This window comes from Betta splendens, chromosome 15, assembly GCF_900634795.4.
Source record: "Betta splendens chromosome 15, fBetSpl5.4, whole genome shotgun sequence".
NCBI classification, from domain to species: Eukaryota; Metazoa; Chordata; class Actinopteri; order Anabantiformes; family Osphronemidae; genus Betta; species Betta splendens.
This window is the reverse complement of record NC_040895.2, coordinates 1,873,434-1,885,546: the sequence shown is the minus strand read 5'-3', so window position 1 is coordinate 1,885,546 and position 12,113 is coordinate 1,873,434.

Sequence of the window (12,113 nt, the reverse complement as noted above, 5' to 3'; positions counted from 1 at the left end):
TTGTAGGACAGATCTTCTGGAAGGTTTGGAAACATGACATGTTCATCTATACACCCATGCTACTCTGCTTAATGTCATTTTACCTGCTACAGAAAATAAGTTGTTGAGCAGTACACTCTTTGGTCTGTATAATTTTTCAGAATTTACATGTTTATATCTTTTCACTTTTTTGAGGCTTAGGCAAACAAAAAAAAGGAAGTTGTTTCCATTTACTCATTACCTGTCAAGATTATTACCCATTTACATATATACATACATACTGTATACAATAATACTAAGAATCTGTGTATCACCACATTTCACTAAGTAATACTTCTGTTTTAGTCTTGGCCCAGATCAGTGGTTCTCTGGTTTCTTTTTGCTGTAAACAAAAACTTGTTGGTGCACAAATAGTGTAACAGTATTAAATGAAGGCTGCTTTTTTTCCTTTTATGCCTGTTAACAATTAAAATATGGCCTTAGTTTAAGATTATCTAATAATATTTCAGAGCAGAGAGACATGCAATGCGTGTTTTGTTCCAATGCAGACACAAGCATCAACAATGTAATTATGATACAATGCAGGAACATTTGACAGTGTTCAGAAAAGACTTACACCCAAAAGCTCCCCTGTATCACAAAGACATAGAGGAGGGTAGACCAGACAACACGCACAAGAGAGGCAAGACTCAAGGGACAGCACTTAATGTGACTGTAAAGCAAACACTGTCTGAGTCACCTGAGGACCTGGATGTCTGGATGAAACAGAGTGCCCTGATGTCTGTATGAAGTTGTCGAAGGACTTATCACTTTATCAGTAGTCCAGAAATTCTGCATTTCTCATCACTTAAGCTGATCAAAGGATGTAATCTGTGACAAAAGACAGATGCATATTGTAACTATTCTTAAGGATGAGGACCGAGAAAATACAACCGATTACAGTAAGTTAGTGCTTATGTCATTCAAGCAAGGAACAAATTCAAACACGTCCTGAGGCGGATTGTTAAGTTTGACGTTTGTAAACAATAGTTCTAAAAAGTTCTAAAACTGATAATGCTAATCAGCAGCCAGTTGTCACGAAACACAGAGCAGTCAAATACAAACATAATAAAAAAAAAATTAACTATGAGAAAAATCTTTGCTCTTCATGTGTCCTTTTGATGATTTTGAACAACAACTGAATTTATAGCTGGTTGCTTGACAAATAATTGCCTACTGACAAAGAAAAATTTGTAAGTAGTGAAATGAGTAGTGAATGAGTCTTGCACTCATTTTAATAATCAATATTTTTCTTGCACACACCTTAATATATTCTAAAGGAAGGGAATATATTGAATGTAGTAATATATCACATAATCAAACCATTATTTAGTAATTCCAATTTCTCGTAGGTTCATACTACTTTTAAAAAGAAAAACTGCTACTCCTAAAATGGCTGACACTTTTTTCAAAGCCCCGACACTGACAGGTCTTCTTCTGATATGAGGCAGTCCTTTCAGCCAAAAACTATAAAGGACTAAATAATAAAAATTTAAGTAAAGCTTCAAATTATTTAATAATTTTGAACCATTTGATTTAATACTAAACATTCAATAATTAATACCATTATGATTTTACTTTCAGTTCTTCCAGTAATCCTTCAGAAAAAATAATCAGTTATTAATGTAATTTTTTTATACAAACTTGTTCTAAAAATCTTTTAATAATCAAATACATAATATATATTGATAATGGTTCACTAACTCATTCTAATACTGATTGAATGACTGAAACATTCGACTACCTGTGAACAAAAAAATTTCTTTATATTTATTTGCACAACACACTCTAAGAATACTGTTCTTAGAACAGTGGTGGCTGAATGTTTTATATATAACTAAAAAAACATCAACTATTTTGAAAAGCTGTTTCTCATTAAACTAAGATTTATAACATAAACATTTTGTTTTATTTATGTTTTGTCTTATATCTCTAAAAACACAGAATCTTGTGTGAAGCGAGGGAATAATTAAAACACATCCTTTCTACTTTCTTTTCTGTACATGTAATAGTGGCCTGGTGTGGGTAGCGGGAGGTTGCCTGTTCGAACCCAGTTGATCCATCAGGTGTGGCCTTGAGCAAGCCACTTCACTCATGCTGCTACTCCTTATGTGTATGGGTTAAATACAGAGAGAACAATTTCTCCAAGGGGATCAAAAAACGTCTGACTTATCTAATAAGTTTAATATAGTATTTAACATATCAAGTGCACATTCCTTCATATACATTTTTATATATATAATTAATATGACTTGTAATTATTAATTCATTCTCTAAATAGCTTGTCTGTTCTTCCTTTTTTGGGTAAGACAACATTTATTATTTATAATTTATAATAACCTTTGTTTTAACTAACTAACTTTAATAAATAATAGCTAAAAACACCAAGCACAACATAAAGTTTCAGAAATGTGTGTTGTAATTCTAAACTTTTCATTCCAACAATTACAGTATAATTATATCATCTTCATATTTGGGCAGAGAGAGAGAGAACATGTCTACCGAATCACTCACACAGTTATAATATTTATTTGTGAAACAAAATTCTTTAACTGATTCATATGAATAAACTTCAATAAGAATAAACGTCTGGCAAATGTTGGACTAACATTGTTTACATGTCATTATAGTATATTTTGATAATGGACTGCTATTTTTCCATTCCATTTTAAAAAGGCAATTTACCACTATAAATGATGATGCTGAAATATACATTCACAGACACAGCATATAAAGGCTGGATTTGTTTTCAGAGGACTAGATAGAAGGTTGTTGAACACAAAAAAATGGGCAATTTTTCAGCAACAGTCAATTAAATAAGCCTCTGGGGACCCCATGTGGCTCCTAAAGGTAGCACTTCAGTCAAATACTTTAAATCTTCAGGGTGGTTCTTCTAAATAAAGGCACCAAGAACAAATATAATCATTAAGTGCAAACTACAGAGTTGGGCCTAATCAGTATATTTTTATGTATATCAAACCTGAAAAGAGAAATGAGGGGTGACAAACTTTGTTCCAACAACTTAACTTTCTTTCTATTTGCCAAACTACTAGAGAGCAGTCTGACATGTTTTGACAGTACCTTAAATATTTCTTGGCATCTATCAAGCCTGCAAACAAAATACAAATACAAAAGGTCAGATCTCCTGGAGATTTACCTCTTCCACTGAAACAAGCATTCAGATGACGATAAAATGAATTTGACTACGTTTCCACGTTGCCACAATTGCTCAGGGCTGTACATTGGTGAAACTTAACAGCTATTACATAAGAGGATGGCCCAGCACAGATGGAACAACACATCAGGCCCAGTTTCGGTAGTGTATCCCCATCTAAAGGACAAAGGACACTTGTTTCAAGAACATATTCACATTCTGGACAGAGAAGAGAAGTGGTTTGAGAGTGGCGTGAGGAAATCATTCGATGTACTGTACAAATAAACACGTCCTCCCTCAATAGAGGAGGAGGATTCAGACACAATATGTCTCCCGTTTATCAACAGACATTTTTAAAGCTGTGTCAAATGAAAATGACAAAATAGGACTTAAAGGAGACAGGTTTTGTGGTGTTACAACAGATGCAGTGATGCTTTGTAGTGAATCAGAGTTTTTCCCCTTTCCTTGCTTACCTCAGTGCTCAGCCTGAGCTCTGCTCAAGGCAGAACTTTGTTTTGATTGGTCAGCAATGGCAAAAACACACAAACTATTTATTTGGTTTTTAGTTATGGTAAAATAAAGGGCCTACAAAAAATCCTATATTAGGAGCCTTTAAGAGCTCCTCTTTGGGAGCTGAGCCAAATAAAAAGAGCCTAACTTCCCATCACTACGAGCACACCACAGAGAATTTGCGGATACTGAATACCATGTACAAAAAGTACTTACGTACAAAAACCTGGCGTAAGCACGAATAGCCCTGTTAGATGATCTGTTAGAGGATCTAATAGAGGATCTAATAGGGGATCTATTAGGATCTGGTAGAGGTGCCAATCTAGGAGTGCAACACATCGAGAACCAGTGCAGCCAGCCACATTCAGCTGTTGACCACATTAGGGCTCCAGCCACGGGGGCATCCAGAGGAAGCTGCAGACTGATTGGGTAGTGGACCCTGAGCCGAGCGATGCTAGCTCTGTGAGACGCAATCCTACGTATGTCAGCAAGCCTTCAAGTTCTCATATGATGCAGTTGATCAGGACAACTAAAATTAAAGCGCAATTTGCAGTGAGAGCTGGTTTACATGTACCTGATGTGATTGGACCCAAAAATATTAAAGTCAACAGGAAGAGTCAACAGGAAACATTTTTATTTATGTACAAATCATCTGTGATGTGCAAATGCAGCTACAGTCAGCAACGTTTTAGTGAGTTTAGTGAGTGAGGTTTAACGATGATCCAGTCATTGGAACAGATTTGTAGCTGGTACCAGATCAGTGGCTTCTTGGTAAGTAAATAATGTAACGGCTCTAATATTAGTTCTTGTTGGGCAAAGAACCTGTGCACCCCTAAATATCATCCTGTCTTGAGCGTCAACACTAGTTGCTATTCAAATGTGACTGAGATGTTTACTGAGACTTCCTATTAGTTGCTAAACACAGTGTCAGGGGGTCAGTTCATCTTCTCCTTCACATCCACCTGTTTTTAGTGACACCTTCGTTATGTCAGACTCCTTTTTTTTATTTGCGCTACTGTGCAGAACCTGCGGCATTGACACCTGCACACACCGTCCTGTACATGTGTACTGTGCAGACGCCGACTGTATTTAAATGAATTAATATATTTATGCCAGGGGGTGGGCAGATCAATCGTAATATTGATAATATCGATACAAACGCTAGTATTGATATTGATCAATACCTTGGCAAAAATACTGGTACTTTGGTTGAATCTGTACTCCTCTGCACTGCTGCCGTTTTTTCAAAGAGGGGACCTAACTACCTTGTCTGTCTGCATCTCTAAGTGACTGTGTTTCAGTGCAATGCTGTAAGAGAAGGAGCGCGATGTTGTGAGAGAACGCGAGACTCTGAGAGAACAGCACGAGAAATTCAACAAGGCAGCGTGACACCGGCAGTAAACAACAGTGCGACAAACTATCCGCCAATTCAAATATATAAATAACTACTTCATCCTACAGAAAACAATTAACCATCTTACCATTCTGGATAACAGCGAAGAAAGTTTCGAGTACATTGACGAGTGCTTCGAGTGTCTGGTAATGGGGAAAAAGGACACGGCTCCAGATCCCGTCTGTCTGACTCACCTGAGTCACCTGAACCTAGCTCGGCGGACAAAAACATCACAGACATCCTGGAGTCCATAGAGAAAAAAATATCAAGCTTCGACGCGTGTCTGGCGCTAGTGGAACTCCTCCACAAAGAGTTTATGGCCCTCAGCGACTCCCTGGAATTTAGCCGCAGGTGGTTTCTCTCGCCACCGAGAATGAGGCCCTAAAGGGAACGGTGCAGTCCCTGACGGAGGATGTGGCTCAGCTAGCAGTCGAACATAAAAAAAATAAAAGAAGGCATCATCAATCTGAAGGCATTAGGGACAACCTGGTGTTCTCGGGGATTCCAGAACAGGCGGAGGAAAACGCGGAAACCACCGTAAAAAACTTCCTTAAACAACAGATGAAGCTCCCAGCGGACGTAGTGGACAACATTGCGTTTCACCGTTCCCACCGATTCGGAGGACGACGACCGGATGGCCAGCGCCCTCGACCCATCGTTGCCAAGTTTCATGACTTTAAGCAGAAGGAACTGGAGCCGAGGCAGACAGCTGAAGGGAACCGACTACAGCGTCAACAACCGGTTCCCCAAGCAGATCCTCGACCGCCGCCGCCCACTGTTCCCCATCCGTAAGAGGTTCATGGCAGAAGGCTGCAGGGCTGTCATCAGCGTCAACAAACTGTACGTCATCAGAGAGAAATATGAATTCTGCCTTCATAAGCCTGCTTCAATAACAAGGAAAAGCTAAACTCCCATCAAGTTATAGACCAATTTCACTAATAAATGTAGATCTACAAATAGTGTGTAAAGCACTTGCTAGAAGATTAGAAAAAATCACTCCATATATAATTCACTCTGATCAAACAGGCTTCATTAAAGGTAGACAGTCAACAAACAATATGAACAGATTAATCAACTTAATTGATTATGTCACTACCCATAAACTAGAGTCAGCTATCGTCTCCTTAGATGCAGAAAAAGCTTTCGATAGAGTAAACTGTGTCATGGACTCAGTCATTACATCACTATCTTAAGTTACTTCCGGCTTTTTTGTCTTGTCACTTCCTGGTCTAGTCATTGTTAGTTTCAGCCAGCTTTACTTCCGGTTCTAATTGCCTGTCTCTTGACCACCGACTGTCTGATCCGTGCCTGTACCGTAACTGCCTCCGTTGTGTATTGATCCTTGCCTGCCTGACCACGAGTACTATTAAACTGACTCATCCACCAAGTCTTGTCTCCGCTGTGCATGTGGGCCGGCTACCTAGAGCGTTGTGACAAACTGGAAGTTTCTTTTTGTCACTCTGCACAAATTCGGCATTGGGAAATCATTTACAGACTGGATCCAAATATTATACAGCTCAGCAAACCCCGCAGTCAGAACAAACAACCAGATCTCACCAAGGTTTAATTTGCATAGAGGGACGAGACAGGGCTGCCCACTTTCTCCATCACTATTTGCAATATTTATTGAACCTCAGCCGCAGCAATAAGACAGCATGAAGGAATTACTGGAATATGGACCAAATCAGTAAATCATAAAACAAGTTTATATGCTGACGATGTGTTACTGTTTCTCCTGGAGCCACAGACGTCTCTTCCTACAACTATCAGCCTCATAGATTAATTCTCAGGACTTTTAGAATACTCTATTAACTGGACCAAATCTATAGTGCTACCACTTAACCTTAAGGTGATTAACATCTCTTCTACCACACTCCATTCAGGGAAAATTAAATACTTGGGCATTGAATTGTCGTCTTGGCTATCAGAGCTTATTGATCTAAACTACAATCCATTACTAAAACTAATAGAAGCCAACCAAAAAAACATGGCAGTCCTTACCCATTTCACTTATGGGAGGAATTGCCACCATAAAAATGATGATCCTGCCAAAAATTAATTACATATTCTCAATAATTCCAACTCAGCCAGCCCAGGCGTGGTTTAAGACATTAGACTCCTACATCTCACAGTTTTTGTGGAAAACCAAGCCACCACGAATTATTTTAAAAACTCTTCAAAAATCCAGATGCTGCGGCGGCCTAGAACTACCTAACTTCCACAACTATTTTCTTGCCAATAGACTGAACCATGTCCACAAATGAATAAAACCCATGCCAGCAGACTCCTCCTGGATAGACATTGAACAAACATTTTGTGGAAATATTAAAGTTGCACATCTTTAACCCTTTAACAGCACCAAAATCAAACATCATAGTTGTTACCAGAGCATTAGCATAAAAGCATATCTGACAGCCTGGTGGGATTTTCTTAAAATAATGGGTCTTCGCTTAGTCTTTGCCAAAACACACCTCTCTGGAACAATCCAGACATCATACAAAACAAAAAGGCAATACACTTTCCAACTCGGCATATCAAAGGAATAAAACATCTGAAACATGTTTTCACAAGAGACAAGTTTACCACTTTTGAAGAATTAGTGTCTCACTATGAAATCACTATTCACACTAATCACATAAGTGCCAATTTCTTAGAATACAAACAACTAAAGTCAATACTTAATGCAAAAAGTAAGAATACTTCCATCCACATGCAACCACCACCAGTAATAAAGCGATTTATTGATATATCAGGGAAAAGGACAGTATCCAAAATCTATATCTTAATTTCCAATGTAGATCTGACAGTGTGCCTTCCGATCTCAAGATGGGAAGCTGATTTCAACATCACCACTAATCACACGTTCTGGAATAATATATGTTCTAATTTATTCAGAATGACAAAAAATACAAATTTACAACTCAACTAATACAATATCAAATTCTTCATAGAAGACATTATACAGGACAAAGAATGTTCCAAAATATTTGCCCTCATTGTACAGATAACACAGCAGATAGATTCCTACATGCATTCTGGTCATGTTCACCTGTTGGAAAAAATACTGCATTTAATCATTGAAACATATTTTGCTCAAGCCTCGTTAGCTGTGCTATAGCCTTGAAGTTTTCTCCCTTCTGCTCTGCAAAAAATAGGGAGTACCGGTGTGTAGCATCCTTATCTGATGAGCCCAATGCTTGCTTTGTGCAGGAAATATTTCCCACGTTCTGTGTGACTATGCACCTCCCAGAATGCAATACATATTATGAGCTGAATCCTTGTCTTCTCTTCAGTGAGAGGAAGTTGCCTTTGCTGTAAACTGTTCACTCCTTGCAAGTAAAATCAATTTCCCTAACATCACCTGTGCAGCAATTTTGGCAAAGAGTATGTGAACACTCAACCCGGTTAATCTGTACAATCCCAGCAGCCCCTGCACTCTGTCTTTTAGGGGATCTAAGTGGTCTTGACTTGAACAGCTTTTTACATTACACCACGTTAGACACATTGTCTGCTTCATCAAATCAATAACCAAAACTATACTCAAATTGATTCCATTTCCAGGTACAGTAGGGATGCGTGGAGCTCGGGTGCTGCGTCATGTCTGGCACAGTGGTGGGGGGGTGACTGGTGGTTGGGAACGCCTGCCTGACTAAGGAACCGGGACAACGGGCCTGGTGGATTTTGGGCTGGCTGCATGGGTCCCCTGTGGTGGGGGTGTGGTGGCTGCTGAGACCGGCAGTCCGGTGCCGGAGTAGAGCCATTTTGAGGCTTGGCGTGTGCCTGTCTCCAGGGGCGGACCTGGGGTTGGTGACCTGGGTGACCTGTGTTCGGGGGGGGTCCCTCTGGGGGTGTCTGCCTGTGCCCGGAGGGGTGTCTCTCCCCTGCTCGGGTGGGGCGCAGCCTGGCCTAGCGGTCCGACGCCCTCTGGTGACTGCTCGGGCCTGTTGGGAGGCTTGGCGGACTACTCGGCCTTCTCGGCTGCGGCCTTCATTGGGCCCTGGGGGGAGGTTGGCCCTCAATGCACAACAGCAGAGTATGTGTGTAGGTTGGAGTGTAGCGTAAAAGAAGGGTGAGGATGGCTCTGGCTGCGCTGCGTGTGGTGCCTGGGCAGTAGTACTGCGGTCCCCGGGTCTCGGCTATCTCTTCCTGGCTGGGGCTTGTGGGGGGCGGTGGGATGGGTAGCAGAGCTAGTTGGAAACCTGGCTCTGCGGACCCCGGTGCTTTGCTCCCCAACTACATTTCTCCACATGCATCCACTTAGGTCTGCGAGGGGCGTCCTGCTGATGGAGGGACCGGGCTACCGGAAAGTGGTTCTGTCCTTCCCAAGTGGGATGCTCTGCAGTTTTAATTGCATTATTCATACACACTCGTTCGGGAATCTGGGGGCTCCCTCCGGGGGGGCCAGTGGACGGAGCCTTCACTTTGATGGCTCTGTCTGCTGGACCCCTCGGGGAACTGGCAATCTCCCAAAGTTTCTCATACTTAGCCACATACACATACATTTAGGGCCGGGGGTGGGCTCTTTCACTGTGGCCTGTGGCCTGAGGTCAGTTGTGGCCTCGCTCACTGGGGCCTGGTGGTGAGGCCAGTTGTGGTCTCGCCCACTGGCCCTGGTGGAGAGATCACCACCCAGTTTTAACTGCAAAAAAGACATTTAGGGTGGGGGGGGGGGCACTGTCCAGGGGTCACACCATCAGCCAGCGGCTGTGCTCCTGGAGGTGTCCCCTACTTTCAGTGCACTCTAGCTACACACACTCACGTCCAAATTGGGTCGCAGAATTCTGGGGTGCCTTTTTCCGCTGCCCTCTGCTTTTCCCAGGTTGGGGGTGCGAGAATGTATCTGAGACTGCATGGGTTCACGTATGATTGACTAGTTTGTTGTGAGAGAGTTTATGGTGTGTGTGTGTGTGTGTGTGTGTGTGTGTGTGTGTGTGTGTGTGTGTGTGTGTGTGTGTTGATGTACATGTGGGTGTGTGTGTGCATCTGTGTTTGTGTGAGTCTGTATGCGTGTGGTGCGGTTGGAGTGTGGGGGGTCCGGTTTTCTGCCCGGGGTACGTTAATCGTCTGCCTGGGTGGTCTCTTTTCTGCTGACCTCCACCAATTGCTGGCCTTGTGGCACTGGTGGTGCCAGGGGGATGAGGTCGGGCCGATGGAGTAGGCCCCGCTCCGCTCGTGTAGAGGTGGTGGACTGGGTGTGGGCCCGACTCCGCGCGCGGGGGCATCTCCTAGCGGGCTCCCTACGGACCGTGGGTTCTCGGGCTCCATTCTCTCAGGCCGGCCCTCTGACTAGGGGGAGTGTTTGCCCCTGGTTCTCATTGGGCGGACACCGTTGACCCACGGTGGCCCACTCTGACCTCGGGTGCTGTCTCTGTGGCTTCTGCAGCTCTACCAGAGAAAGGGGTTAAAAGGCAGAAGCAACTTGAAGATTGGGGGCTCTTTGCATCACACCTTCGTGGTGTGCGCACTGATCTCTCCAGCTGGTATTTGGTTTGTTGATGTGCACGATCAACATCCATGTTTTTGATTTGCTTTTCCCATTATTTTTATTTTCCTTTATTTTTATAATAAATCTCACAAAAGACAACTCTCTCATCTGTCTCTTAAAGGGAAATTTTCACCACAATTTTGGTGTCCACAAACAGGATCTCCTGCTTTCCTATACATATCTTTACATTAAATATGCTGACGCCCAAACCGAAACTTAAAGAAGATGGTTAAATACCTGGATAATTGCTGATGACTGACAGTTGAGAAATTAAAGTAAAGACTGGACTGGTGGGACCAGGGACGATAGTCCTGAGGACTAGGGTTGCTCAGCCTCCAAACATCTAGAGACATTCAGAGTTGGGAGGACTGATTACCCATCTGGATCACCTCTAACGATATACATTGAACTCAAATTAAAACTTAAATTTTAACTTGGCTTGGCCTGGTGAGAGAGATTTCTTTCTGTGGTGATTGATTTGATTTGAAAAAAAACGACGAACTTTGATTGGAACTTTGGCTGAAACTGGATTGAAAAAGAATCAATCAATTGGAAAAGAAATCTTCTATTTGGTTAAAACATCAAATTTGATTAGGAAAATTGATTAGATCAAAATAATAATAATTCCAATAATACATTTTCTCAATTAGGTCAAAGTCTGCTCTGGGTGGTGAGACGACGGTTGCTAAAGGTTGGCTCGTGGAACCGAGTTTTTGTTCATACTGGGGGGTACAGACCAGTGTACAGATCTGAGCACAGTCCACACCAAGAGTGGGGGACAAGAAAAAAGACGGCTTCTGAAAGATGGAGCGCATTTGCAGAGTGATGAGAGACGTCCAATAAAAAGGAATTTTGGTTCCGGCTGGAACCAGACAGCAACCTTACTAAATTAGTGACGAGTAAACTGGTTATGGGTTCAAAAAGAAGAATCGCTTAGTGTAAAGGACATACGCACCTGAAAAGAAAAATTAGAGACAAGAGATTCGAAAAAGCAAATCTATCGAAACAAAACCTCCAAAAGTAAAAAGAGAGATGAGAGTAACAGGAAGAGATAACAACTCGGTGGAAGAATTGTTTGCACTCTGCCTGCCACACACACACCATGTTCCCATTGTTTCTGCAGAACTGAGCCCGATGAGGGTAAATCCGGATCTGGACTCCTTTCCCACCATCAGCAGAAGAACCGAAGGAGAAGAAGCGCCTGACCAACAACCAGAACAGGGTGGAAGCTCTGATACCACAGCAGCTGGAGGACACAGACCACTGCATGGAGGCCTCACCGACTCCCACAACGTCTGCAGCCATCACGTTCTGGGCTCATCAGATGAACCAGCAACTGGAAGACCTACACAAGCATCAAAGGACTGTGTCTGCAGCTTCAGAGGCCGTGAAACTGTCATACAAGTGTGTGTGTCTGAAACAGACAACTACTCACTACTACATTCTTCAGCAAAGGTAAAGAGAAAGAACAGAGTGTGCTACATCTGCCGCCCCTGGAGATGTGCTCTGCCACAGACACTGGTTGAAACACCAACAGTTGTGATTTGCCCAAT